Raw genomic sequence first — 14,092 nt, 5'->3', positions numbered from 1 at the left:
GGAGCTTGGTAAGTAGGTAAGTAGGCTCAGCTACTTGGCCACCAAGCCCCAGAGATCCACCTGCCCTTGCCTTCCCATTGTATCCTACTGAAGAGTCAATGAAATTTGTTCTCCATGAGAAAAAGCCTTTCTACTCCAGAATGCCTATTTCTGAGATGTTTCTTAGCTCCATCTCAGGCTTGTGTCTAAAGGAAATCCCTTCTGAGCAGACTTTAATCTCCCATCCTCAGTTCATTAGAATACACATATGTCTCCTCCTTACTTCTTCGTTATGTTGTTGACAGGCATTTTTCTTCTGTTCTGCGGACCTACATGGGAAGTTGATGAAAGAACGATACAAGGATAGAAGCAAAGAGAGATGTCATTTTAGTCACCCAGAGCTACACAATTCAAATCAATCCAAAATGGAAAAAGTAAGAAATGAGGACCTAATAGAAGGACCCAGTAAGTCCTCTTGGGAGAACAAATGCACAAAAGGGATATTTCTATACAGAAGCAGTCATATTCTACCAAGGCATTCAGACTAGCGTGTAATTAAGTATGGGACCAGAAGAATGCGCTTTAAGAAACTGGTAGGAGAAGAAATTGCTGACTGTTAAGTGGAAAGTTCTCATGGAGGACTGCTGTTTTAAATCACAAAGGAAGGAAAGGATTTAGCACAAGGACTGGTGGAAAAGCTGCAGAAACACTGATGGAAAGAACAGTGAGCATGTGAGGACAAAGTGTTCTGTTAGCATGAAGCAGTAGAGACCAGGTTCAATGTCAAAAGGATGCTGAAACCAAAGGACAGTAGGGGAGTGAGCCTTGAGCCCTGAGCCCAGACTTACTGAGACCCAGGAAAATCACGTTGTCTTTCCAGATATGAAACAAATTAATGTATGAAAGACCCCCGGAGAGGACCTTTCCCTCAGGAGGAGTCCCAAGTGCCCAATGACCGAGCCGAGTCCACTCGGATGCAATCAGCAAGAGGGTTTATTGGAAAACACAGGTACCTGCAGGCACACAGTCTCTTCGGAGGACTTGCGCACCCAGCAGCTCCAGCATGGGGCTTTTATAGGGATTGGGGAAGCAGAAGCGGGCGTACAGAAGCAGATGCACAGTTACGGGGATTGGTGGATTCAAACGAGGCACATAGACATGTTCACATATGATTGGCTATTTCACATGATGAGGTAATAAGGTATAGCTACACACATTGGCAGGTTTGGGGCGTCCTGGATGTTGGGGGCTGGGGGCTTATCTCTTCCTGCCAGGTGGCCTGTGAGTCAGATCCGGTACTCCTGGTCTGTTCTGCATTCCTTTCCTTTTATGGTCTGTTAGTTCTAGCGGCAGGGCGGGGCTGCCTGGGCTTGCTTTTCACAGTGTTTAGTCCTGAGTCTGAATTTAAAACTTATTCTTTTAACTTCATATTTTTAAACCTCAAATCTGTATAATTTTCCTTTCATTCCCCTCTTCTTCTACTAGGTAATTCTAATCTTAGAATTTTGATATCAAGTCTCATATTTGGTCTCACCAGTTGTCCTAACTGACTGGTACTGTTGTCTCAGAACCACCAACCACACAGCACCCACTCGATTTGTAACAAAAGCAATTAACCTGTTTGTCACGCAGGATCCAAAAACTAAAACCAAGAAAATTATTAGTAATGGCCCAGCCATATAGCAGAGAGTAGGGTAGTCATCCAGGGAGACTGAGTGAACCAAGACTCAAACCAACCTTGTTGAGCGTCTCTATCTTTTTGTAGGAGTCAAACCTATTAACTAGTTTCTCTAACACACATGGACCTATAATCAGAAGCAGAAGCAAAACTAAGAAGGGTCCCATAAGGGAAAATACCAGAGTAGTCATCCAAGGAGATCTACTAAACCAGCTCTCGAACCATCCCTGATACGCTTCTCTGTCTTTTGTCTAACCTTTCTCTAAGTTTATTCATGGAGTCTTTAATTACTGCTGAATGGCAGTTCTGAATTCTCTATAAGCCTTGCATTGCAACAGCAGATGTCCTTGTGCTGCCCTTGCAGCACCTAGATAGCCTTAGCCCTAAGTAATTCTCAACTCCTTTTTTGTGTCTTACTAAGTCTTTAGCATCAGGATTCCAATCTGGACACTATCTAAACCTACACACCAAGGTCATGACTAGCTTTTAGAACTTCTAAACTTATACAGATTGTGATCCCTGAGGCACAGTCGCAAGAAGTGTTAGGAGTACTAACATATGCAATGTTACATCATTTGTAATAGAAATCAAGCCTATCCCCACACCTATCTTGATAAAACCCGGGGCAAACATGAAATTAAGTCTAGGGAGCTTTTTGAAGATCTGAGTTTCCCTCTAGGTCCCAGCTCTCAGCCCCAACAGCTAGTACACGGCTGGTGAGGGCTGAGAGTTGATGGCTGTCAGGGTGGTCAGCAGTACCAGGTACGGTCCTTTCCAGTGAGTATCTGGGTTCGGTGCCATCGTATGTAGCCGAGTCTCCGACCTGGAACTGGTGAGATGTCTCAGGGGTCCCCAGGGCATAGGCTGCTGCCAGCTCTGAGCAGATTTCTTTCTGTATCACCTGTAGGTCTTTTAGCCTGGCACACAAATCATTATTACTATGGCACTATGACATGTTGGTTCAGTAACATCATCTAATACAGTCAGGGGGGCTGAGGCCCCATTTAAGATCTCAAAGGGGGTAAGGCTGAATCTGGAAGGGGTATTTCTTGCTCTGAAGAGAGCAAGAGGGAAGGAGTATCACCCAGTCAGCGCCAGTCTCCATGGTTAATTTGGTCAGGGTCTCTTTTAGAGTTCTATTTATTTACTCTACCTGTCCTGAACTTTGAGGTCTGTAAATACAATGTAATTTCCAATCGACCTCTAAATACTTGGCCACACCCTGGCTTACCTTGGCAATGAAAGTAGGGCCATTGTCTGACCAGATTACCTTGGGCATTCCAAATCGGGGGAAGATTTCTTCCAGTATCTTCTTGATGATTGCAGAGGCCGTCTCTCGTTTGGTGAGGAAAGCTTCTATCTATTCCTGAAAAAGTATCTACAAGCACTAGGAGATACTTGTGATTATATTTTTCTGGTTTTATCTCAGTGAAGTTCACTTCGACTTTTCACCAAACTCTCTAGGTCTCTTTGCCCTGTTTGCTTGCTAAGCATTCACTTATTGACATACCTTATACTTTCTACTGCCTCTCTGGCTAAAATCTTAAAGTCTATTACATACACTTAACTACTTGGACAAACTTTTTATCTCCTAAATGAGTCCATTTCTGTATTTGGCAAAGTGAGTCTTTTCTTTGTTCTCTGGGGGAGTATAGCTTTCCCCTCAAGTGTGCCACTGTCCTTTATCTTTTAAGCAATTTGGGCCTTTTCTAAGTGAGGCCATCCCTTAGTCCGATCCTAGTTCTCAGTGGCTGTCTCTTGCAGGCCTGTAACCAGGATAGGCTCCTGCATAGCCATTTCCCGAGCCACTTTATCTGCTTTGTTACTGCCCAATGCCACTGAATCTCTTCCCTCCTGATATCCTGAGCAATGAATAGTACTCACAGTTGTTGGCTTCACCAGGGCATCCAAGAGATGGCAAAGGCATCTGCGGCACTGATATACTGGGGGGTTGAGGTTCAGCCATCCTAGATGACATTGTGTTGTCCACCATGGCAGCACCCACTTATCTCTGACCTTCATGAAGAGAACTGCTCCCGTCTGTGGACAAGGTAGCCTCGGCTTTCAGCAGGGGTCAATCAGCCAGTCGCAGAGGTCTTTCCTCCACCCATGGGCTTCTGCCAGTGCTTGACACTCGTGCTGTGGTGGCTCCAGGTCGGATTGGGCAGCAAGGTGACCAGATTGCCCCCAACAGGTGGAGAATCTAGTCCATGGCAGCTCACCAGTGGTCCCATCTTTTGGGACACTCTATTCAAAGGCAAACATCAGCCACTCTATCACAGTTTAAGTCCTGGATTGGGTGATAATTATTAGTGCCCGGCTGGCAGGAGTGATATGTTCCAAGTAGAACAGCGCTAAGCCATTCATCTCCCAGCATCAGGTACTGGTGCACTGAGACAGGTCTTAAGCTCCACATACACAGTCTGTAGATATGAATACACATGGCCTCACCCAGCCATTTCAGCCCACACAAGCCATTTTGGGGAGCAATTTTCTCATGAGCAAGGGATGGGGGCAGTCAGGGATGACTATGAACTAGTGGGTTACCCGGCCCACGACAAGGTCCACTGTTCTTCGGGCAGTCCATAAGTATTGTTTGTTGCCAGTAGGCCCCTGTACCCAAGGTCTTTGGATACTGGCCCACTGGAGCATAGGAGCACAGAGCATTGGGTCCCTGTATCCATAAAACAACTGGGCAGGCTTCCCTCCTATCTCTGCACATAGCCAGCACTCCAGGACCGAGAGGCTCTCCAGTGTCCCCTCTTGTTCTTTCTGGGGCAGTCCCTGACCCAGTGTCTTTTTTTTTCTTTGCATTAGGCACACTGATCTTTAGCCAGGAATTCTCTTCTGTTGCCAGGTACTGTCTTCCTAGGTTCCCTAACTACTGTGGCCAGTATATGTTCCTCTCTTGTCTTTTATCTCTCTTTAGCTCTCTAGCTTCCTCTTCTTTTTGTCTCTTTTCTTCCCTAGCTTTCTGCTCTTTTTACCTTCTTTTCTCTTTCTCTTTGTTTAACCTTACTTTCTCTGTAACTTATACTAACTCTCAGCAACTTTGTTTAACCCTTCAAATTTCTGTAACTTTCTCTTCATACCCTTTCCTTATCTTAGCCAGATTGGTGGGGCATTTTCCAGCCCCTAGGAGACCCACCCTTGGAGCCTGGGGGCAGACCTGGAGCACTCCCTACCTTCAGGTGTATTGAAGTCAACAGTCAGGAGCCTTCCATCCATGTCTGGAACATTCTTTCTGGCCTCTAGCAGGATTCTGTCTTTCCTCGGTGGTAAAGAAGATCTGTAACAGTTACTAACAAGCATCTCACGTGGGATGGTGAGAAAACAAGAAGGGAATCTAGAGGAGAGAGGTCCACTGAAGAAGACAAATAGCATTTAGTCACACAGCTAAACCAGGAGGCCTTTTTTTGGACAAAAAGGCCACTGTAAATATAAGCACAAGCTTTGTCTATGAAACAGAAAGGCGAGCAGAGAGGCAGCCTAGCTGTTACCGGCTGTCTCTCTGGGCTTAGATTTTCCCTTAAGGAGTACCTACCTCCCTTCAGTGTCAGCTTGGTGACTTTGCCTCTCAAGAGAACCAGCCTCCAAATGACACTAGGCTTCTAGTAACAACTAATAACAAAAGGATGGAGAGATGGTTAGAACCTGGGTGCTAGATACTAAGCAGCTGACAAAAGAATTGTAACCAGTTCACCTGGGGCTTTCAGGACTTTAGTAACAGCCCTTTACCAAACTGTCTCAATGGGCTATAGGCCCATGGAAAAGAAAACATTAATCCTTACTGGCAAAACAAAGTTCTTCACAGTTGTAGATTCTTTGAAACTATTTTAGGGGCTCTTTTTGTCCCCCAACCTGGGGCATTTTAACCATAGGGACAGGAACTGGCTGCTGTGGGGATAGGACCAAAGGCACTCTCCATGTTAATGATGATCAGTGAGAAAAGTAATTTAATGTTGGAGACTGACTCCTCCCTTGGAATAAGGACAGCAGATAAGGCAGGCTTCCTTAAAGAACTTCTCTAAATGAGCGCTCTCCTTCTGTGAGCAAATGTCAGAAATTCCTTTCTTGTTTTCCTTATAGTCCTCTCCCACCTCACTCTCAGCCTTTTTAGATAGTTCTTCCCGTAGCATTTCTAACACTGCCTGTCCCTTTTTTTTTTTATAGCCTGTTGACAGCATTTCTGATCTTTTAGGCAGCTACGCACTAAGTGCCATACCGGCTGAAACTCCGCCTTTAAGATTCCTTACTCCCAAGGAAAATTTAAATCTTTCCCAGTTCATCACAGCTGGCTGCGAGCACAAGCACAGATAAAACACTATGTTTTTGTTTTGTTTTTCTTTCCTTTTTTCAGAGCTGGGGACCGAACCCAGGGTCTTGTGCTTGCTAGGCAAGAGCTCTACCACTGAGCTAAATCCCCAACCCCCAAAACACTATGTTTTAAAAATTAACTTTGGCTATCAACCAACACACCGCCACTAGAGCGGGGTCCACAAAATTAAGTTTCTTACTCACTAAGCGTTAAGGGGACCAAGTAAAACTCTTCGACAAACAAAGCAAACAGTTTCATGATTTCAAACACAGTCGTCGGTCCAAGATTTTAAACACAGTCGTCAGTCCAAATTCAAACACGAAACAAAAGTCAAAAAGACACTAACAGACACAACACGTCCAGAAAACCACAGTCAGGTCACAAAGAAGACAAACAATTCCAACAGTCAAACAAGTAACAAGCAGACGCGCCGCGTGGCTTCGGTACCAAACTGAAACCAAAAATTCAGACAGAGTCAGCGAGGGTCTTGGATCCTCTACTCCAATAAAATTCAGACGGAGTCATCAAGGGTGCGGATCCCTCCGAAAACGGACGGAGGTGCCACGGATCCGGATCTCCCTCTCCTCCAACCACCCTTGGAACGTCTTCCAGGGCTGCGGGGGAGAAGTCCGAGCTCGTCAGCTCCTTCTCTGGCCCGCCCAGATAGTCCCCAGATCTGAGCCTATTGATCGATCGTTCACAGGACAAGACACAACAGACAAGACAAACACCGGCCGGCTTACCTCCCGGTGGGTGGTCGGTGATCTCTGGGCGGAGGGTCTCCAAATCCCGGGGCGAGCCCCCATAATGAAAGACCCCCGGAGAGGACCTTTCCCTCAGGAGGAGTCCCAAGCGCCCAATGACCGAGCCGAGTCCACTCAGATGCAATCAGCAAGAGGGTTTATTGGAAAACACAGGTACCTGCAGGCACACAGTCTCTTCGGAGGACTTGCGCGCCCAGCAGCTCCAGCATGGGGCTTTTATAGGGATTGGGGAAGCAGAAGCGGGCGTACAGAAGCAGATGCACAGTTACGGGGATTGGTGGATTCAAACGAGGCACATAGACATGTTCACATATGATTGGCTATTTCACATGATGAGGTAATAAGGTATAGCTACACACATTGGCAGGTTTGGGGCGTCCTGGATGTTGGGGGCTGGGGGCTTATCTCTTCCTGCCAGGTGGCCTGTGAGTCAGATCCGGTACTCCTGGTCTGTTCTGCATTCCTTTCCTTTTATGGTCTGTTAGTTCTAGCGGCAGGGCGGGGCTGCCTGGGCTTGCTTTTCACAGTGTTTAGTCCTGAGTCTGAATTTAAAACTTATTCTTTTAACTTCACATTTTTAAACCTCAAATCTGTATAATTTTCCTTTCAGTAACTGTTGGGTTCCTATTCCCTGACCCAGGTCTAAAGAAATCCAATGAGCCCAGATTGAAGTTGGTTATTCTATTCACATATGAATGTTTTTTTATCTTAAATTTTTAAATTACATTTATTTACTTACATCTGAGAGGGAAGAGGAGTGCACATGGAGTTAACAGGACAACTTTCAAGGGTCAATTCTCTCCTTCAGTCGCATGGATCCTGAGACTCAAACTCAAGTCATCAAGTGTGGCAACAAGCACCTTTCCACACTGAGTCATCTTCCCTTCCCCATCTTCTTTGTCTTTGATATATGGCGATCGTTTTCTCCATTGCCTCTACCACCTCTGATGGTAATTAATATATGTCTCTTCTCTAAATGTACGTTACAGCAAACAAACATCCAAAATAGCTCCAGACCATGTATTTGAGATGGTGTCATGGGGCTCCCAACAGAAAGTATCTAAAGAGAAATCAGTTGGCTCAAGGCTGCCTATGACTGCTTTGGCTGTTTGGACTCGTTCTTCTCTTCCCACAATTCCCAAACAAGTAGTACCTGGTGGTTTCACCTGCTGATGCCATTATAGCCAAATACCATGGGATAGATAATTTATAAACAAGAGACATTTATCTCTTGTACCTCAGCAAGTTAGAAAAAACCAAGATGAAGGCACCATCAGGTTCTAAATCTAGTGAGGGGCAGAACCTTTGTTTCCAAGATAGTGCCTTGCTATTGGAGAGCAGCCAGAGGAGAGAAGCTTGGAATCCTCATGAAGCAGAAGCAATGGAAAGAGACTGGTTAGATTCTATGAGACCATAGATAAAGCCATTAGGCCCCTTCCGTGAAGACTCTATACTCATGACTTAGTCACCTCCTAAGGAAAATACCTCAGCATTACAGCATTACAGAGATGACTGCAATATACTGATTTGAGGAGCCATGCACCAATCACAGTGTCTGCTTCTAAGTTCTCTAACTGCAGCATGGCCTTATGAGAGGAAATGGGTCACCGGGGTGAGATTTGAGGTTTCAGGAGCCCACGCCAGACCTGCGTCTCTCAGTCTGCTTGGAGATGAGGATGTAGCTCTCAGCTACTGCCCCAGCATAATGCCTGTCCAATTCCTACCACAATGACAATGGAATAAGCCTCTGAAACTGTAAGCAAGCCTCCAGTTAAATGCTTCCTTTCAGAAGCTGCCTTGGTCATGATGCCTCTCCACAGCACCGACAGTGACTGAAATAGTCCTTAAACTCAAAATCATTTCTGTCACTGTGCACTTGACTGGAGTCTTCTTGGAGATGGTCTGCTGGCCACCCGTCATTGTTCCCTATGAGCACTCCAGTGTTGTATTCTTTGTTTCTTTGATTGACTTTATGTTAGCACACAGAATGATGAATGTTCAAATGGCATAGTCACTCAGCTTGTTCTTTTCTGCTTCCAGACTCGTCTCCTTTCCTTGCTCAGTCCCCCAACTCATACTCTCCCTCTACCCAATAGAACCCTTTCTTTCCACCAATATGTCACATATATTATGTTACCCCTTTCTCTCATCCTTATACACTTCCTTAAGACATCCTTTCTCCCTCTTATTGTCCCCTTTCTAGTTTCATGACCTCTACTCAACCACACCACACACATATGCAAAAACCAAGATCTAGGATCCAAACGTGAAAGAAAACCTTCTGGTTCATGAATTAGTGTTTCTTGCTATTTGCTCAGAGGTGAGCCTAGAAGGCCTTGAGATAGATACTATTTCTTGTAATGATTCTTTTGTTTGGACCCGTATTTGTGGGGTAGAAATATACTCCAGGCTAAAATGGCACATGTTGAGTTGAGGATCAACCAAAAAGATAATATTTACTGACCAGGAAGCAAGACTGTTCTTACTAAGACCATCACTTGCTGGGGATTGGTTCTAATGCTTAGTCTGAATTTGGCTCCCAAAAATCACACTGGAATCTGCATGTGCAGTCATTGAGGGTCCCTGTCCCCAACTGGTTTTTTATTGATCAATAAAGAGCTAATGGCTAATGACTAGGCAGGGTGAAAGAGGCAGGACTTTTAGAATTCCTGCAAGAAACACGGGAGAGAAGGAGAAGGAATTCTACCGTGAAAGGGGCAAAGGATGGAATCACCATGATGGAGAAGCAGAGGGATCAGACTTAAAAGGCCCCCTGGCATGTAAGAATCCAGGAAAATGGCCCCAGGGGCCACTCCCCCGATTGGGTCCGGTGTAGTAGAGAAAATATAGACATTTAGAAAGTATGAACTTGGGAATACTGGAGGGTAGTATATGTTAGTTGTGGGAAGGTTTGAAAGTGCCTGGTCATTGAGCTAGTAAGGCATATTAAAAAATGTGCCTGCATGTGGCTGTCTTTCGTTCATGAATCCAGAGCTCATGGTTGGGTACAAGCACATGTGACCCATGGAGCTCAGAGCACAGATTAACTATTTACAACAAACAGTATGCAATGAGGTAGGCAAGAACTCACTATTATAAATTATTTAGAGATTCTCAGATGGACACACACACACGCACACACACACACACACACACACACACACACACACACACACACACACACATACACACACACCATGATGTAAAATTAGGAGTTGGAGAGAATTGGCTTCTTAGCAGGCTACAGATTTTGCCTGAGCCACGTGGGGATTTCTTCCCAAGGTTCAGAAGTATACAAAGAGTTTGGGCTCAAAGGTGCTGGGAGCCTCTGCTGTGCAAAGAGACAGGCTGCTCGAAAGTCTGGCAGAGACAAATGGTAGAAGCTGCCTGCCTCCCACAACCAGATAAGTAAAGAATTGATATAAATGAAATTTGATTTAATTATTTTTAAGGATAGAAGGGAGTATAACGATAATCGTTTAAGTGGTTGTAAGAATAAATGGAATAAAGAAATCCAGGCCTTTGATCTCAAATGTCGGAAACAAAGGCACACAGATAGAGAGGAGATTGAATGAAAAAATGCTTTAAAGAAAATATGGAAAGGTCTATGCCAGAGGAAATACTTGGGTTCTTTTGAATGTGGTCTACATGGGGATTCTGGGACTGTTCAGTCTGGTATGACAAATTTAGAGTCTGGAAATAGGGGTATACAGTAAATAGATGGGAATTTAATTAAAGTTAACTATATAAATGAATAAATAATTGAGGGTTTTGATCTTAAATGATAGGTCAAAGAGCAGGGGACAAGTAGGAAAACCTTATCTCAGACAGAGAACAGAAACAGTTAATTCAAGTTATGTAAAGAGAAAGAGGACATATTTACCCACAGAGATATTAATCTCTATAGAAGGGAGAATTTAAGTATACAGGTAAATAAATAACTTAGGCCTTGATCTCATGTAGGTAAGGGCAGGAGATGGTACGGGAGCACTGTCTCAACAGATAATAATATTTGTTTAGATTATTTTAATTGCTTTAAATTGTTTTAATTATCACACTGCATTTGGTTGTAAGTTTGGTGGTTATATGGAAATTTCTGTGGGAGAGGGGTCAAGCTATTAAGTTAATCTAATATATACTTTTAATGATTTGTGGTTACTGGACCAAGAATATGCTATTTTGGGAGAGAGGCTCTGTATTTGTGTTGACAGAAGAGGAGAAAAGGCTTTGGATCCCTTCTAGAATGATATTGATGAGATTTGATGGAAGACCCTCTGAAGATCTTGGATACAGAACAAAAAATTGAAAGCATCAAATAGGACAGGCAACTTAGCTTGCTGATTCCTCCACATGGGAAGAGCATAGACATAAAAATATGTCTAGCTAAAATTGACAATAAATCTTGTTGGCTGTGGAATCCTTAGGACTCATTGTGCCATCCTTCACATGGTATAGGTGAAGACTTATTGCAATTGGCTATTGATCAAATTAACTCATAAGAGGATAGTTATCTTTTATCTGCTCATATAAGGAACACAAATGTACCCTTAACTGATCTGTGCATCTTGCACAATCCATATGAATATCTTAATAGTACTAAATTTTGGTTGTAAGATTCATATGTTGCAGAATTTGAAGCTCTGATGAGGCTCATCTGTGGGGAAACTGAAGAGACCTGCTGCGCCAGCCCCCTGCTTCCTTAGGCTGTCCAGAGACTTGCTTCCAGAACAGCTTCAGGAGTTGAGGCCCATTCCCCATGGACTCAGTTCATCCAGCCTTTCAGACAGATCCAGTCAGAATTCCAGTCAAGCCCTGAGTGGTCTAAGCCTACAGAGACTGGATAACAAGATGCTAAAACTAGCTTTCTTAAGTATAACCAATTTTTCTAACTTTCTTTCCCCTCTCTGTCCCTTTAAAAAGATTTCATCCTCTTTAGCAGAAAGATGTACAGAGAGTCACCATCCCAATCCTGTGGCTTTGGGTGTCTGGTTATGGTGGCTTTGGGTGTCTGGTTATGATTATTTTATAATTTATAGATAGGTTGTCATTTTAAGGGATAATTTGGAAATGGTCATTGCTGTTGTAAAATTATAAAAAATAAATGGTCTGTCTTTTACCCCCCCCCCAGGTCCATCACCACAGTGCCCCAAGATATCGGGTAGACATCTTGCCAGAAACACACATCCCAACTCCATGGTGGCCCAGTGTCTCTGCCACCACACACTCTCCCTAACTAAATTCTCTCTCCACAAGAAAGAAAATACAACACAATGACCTCTGATCCAATTGATAAGGTATAATTGCCCACCTAAACAGTCAAAGCCCTGTACACATCCATCCCTTAAAAACATCCATAACAACCTGTAAAGGTGCAGCATGGAATCTTAACATCAGCCTCCGTGTTCTCTTGGCGACTTCTCTTGCAGTCTTCCTCCATTCCAGTCTCCTCCTCTTTCTTCCCTCCCAACTTTTCTCCTGCCCATCCTTCCTTCTCATCTAATGATAGACCTCATTCTATCTTGTACCTGCCTCACATGTATGACATCATCCCAATTTCACCCTTTTTGTCTAATTAAAAAGAAAACTTTTCTTTCAAATATAAGCTGAGTACAACTATTATCATTTTGTAATTAAAAGCATAAAATATACCTAACACCCAGTCCAACACTTTATCAGTTAAACAGAACACTTAGCTATCCATTCCAGCTTAAGAAAGGCTTAAAATCTATGTTATATCCTGGCTAGGGAGATAAATGGGATGGACCACTAAAGTTACTCTTAACTAAAACATTGACTAGCCACAATCTTACACTGGTAGAAATTTATAATTGATACAAATTAAAGTTATAATTTTACATTGGCACAGAATTTATAGATAGGTACAGATTCAAGGTTTTCATTGGTATAAGTTTCTTATATTGATGAAAAAATTTGAGATTAATCTTGTTACTCTTAGAGAGGCACTGTGCCTATGCAACTCATTTAAGAATACAAGGCTTAGACTCAGTCACTATTCACAGTTCCCTTCAAGCCCTTGAGAGAGAGAGAGAGAGAGAGAGAGAGAGAGAGAGAGAGAGAGAGAGAGAGAGAGAGAGAGACAGGGACAGGGACAGGGACAGGGACAGAGAGACAGAGAGATTCCCAGGACAAATAGTGACACCTTTGAAAGCCATCTCAAATCCATATCAGTGTTACTATTCAACATCACAACAACCTCTCAGCTTGTCTGGGTGTAGACATACCACAGCCTTTAAAAAGGACATCTACTGTTTATCCCTTTCTCTTTTGTGGGGCAGGCCAAGCTAACATTCTTTCTCAATTCCTCAAGCACAACATTTAGATACCAACTTTGACTTTCCCTTTTCCCTTAGCCCCATAACCAACTGTCATCCATCTTGTCAGTTATTGCTCAACGCCATTATTCTTCAGCCCCTACCCCTGTTTCTTTGGTAACCTCTAGCCATGAAGTTCAGCTCTACCATAAAACGTTGGACTGAACTGTCGTAGTGTCCCGGGGTAGGGGTCAAAGTTAATCTATTGCCAACCATTTCTTTCTCTTGGTCTAACTGCATACAGTCACACGATGAATTGGAGGGTAACTTCTCCACAGTCTCAGAATTTACTAGTGCTCGTTATCCAAATTCCTAGCCTAGTCTACAAGAGCTTGAATGGCCTTGCCCTTACCAAATCCCCCAGATATTTGGTATATATATCATCAGAAGGTCAGAGTTCAAGTCTAGCCTTAGCTACTCGGTTTTTATGGGAGCTTGACAATTAATGTCTTTCTCAGTGTTTTCAATTAAAAGGGAATGACATCAAAGATGCTTTCACCTGAAAGTTGCAATAATTTCAAAATTAGGTATCAAAGATACAGGGAGTTCTATGCTATCAAGTCAAAGAATGTATTAGCAAGTGGTTATTGGGGCAGGAAAACAACCAGAATGGCCTTGCCCTTCACTGCTTGCACCAACAGAAGCCAACGGAAAGTATCAGCCTAGTAAGTACACAAATGGCTGATGGTGCACTTCCTGCCCGGGGTTTCTGAAGAATGTTTTCTGACTCACAGACCCTCTGTGTCTTGGAGATTTATGCATTGTAAAATTTTAGCTATTCTTTCATGTGACGCTGACTTATTTTCCCAGCTACATTATAACTGACTGGAGGACAAGGTTTCTTTGTGTCCCTGCATAATGCCTGCAGTTAGCAAGGACTGTAAACCTCTGGGCTCTGGGTGGTAGCACACAGACCTTACCATTACCTCTGGCACAATTCTTCATATCATTACAGAAGGGAGAGGAGAGAGAGAGAGAGAGAGAGAGAGAGAGAGAGAGAGAGAGAGAGAGAGAGAGAGAG

The 14,092-nt window shown here is 43.6% G+C and overlaps 1 long non-coding RNA gene across 1 annotated transcript; it reads right to left on the bottom strand.

Moving 5' to 3' along the window:
* Window positions 1-954: 954 nt before the first annotated feature.
* On the bottom strand, window positions 955-6,930 carry LOC148000039 (uncharacterized). The gene is made up of 4 exons (XR_015641171.1): window positions 6,719-6,930; window positions 5,202-5,278; window positions 4,843-5,021; window positions 955-2,574 (listed from the first exon to the last, which is right to left on the bottom strand). It is a non-coding gene; the product is annotated as an uncharacterized LOC148000039 (long non-coding RNA).
* Between the last annotated feature and the right edge of the window lie 7,162 nt (window positions 6,931-14,092).

Source organism: Rattus norvegicus, chromosome 17 (assembly GCF_021556685.1).
Source record: "Rattus norvegicus strain SHRSP/BbbUtx chromosome 17, alternate assembly SHRSP_T2T, whole genome shotgun sequence".
Classification (NCBI taxonomy): Eukaryota; Metazoa; Chordata; class Mammalia; order Rodentia; family Muridae; genus Rattus; species Rattus norvegicus.
Note: the sequence above shows the minus strand (reverse complement) of the source record. Positions and strands in the feature narration are given on the sequence as shown.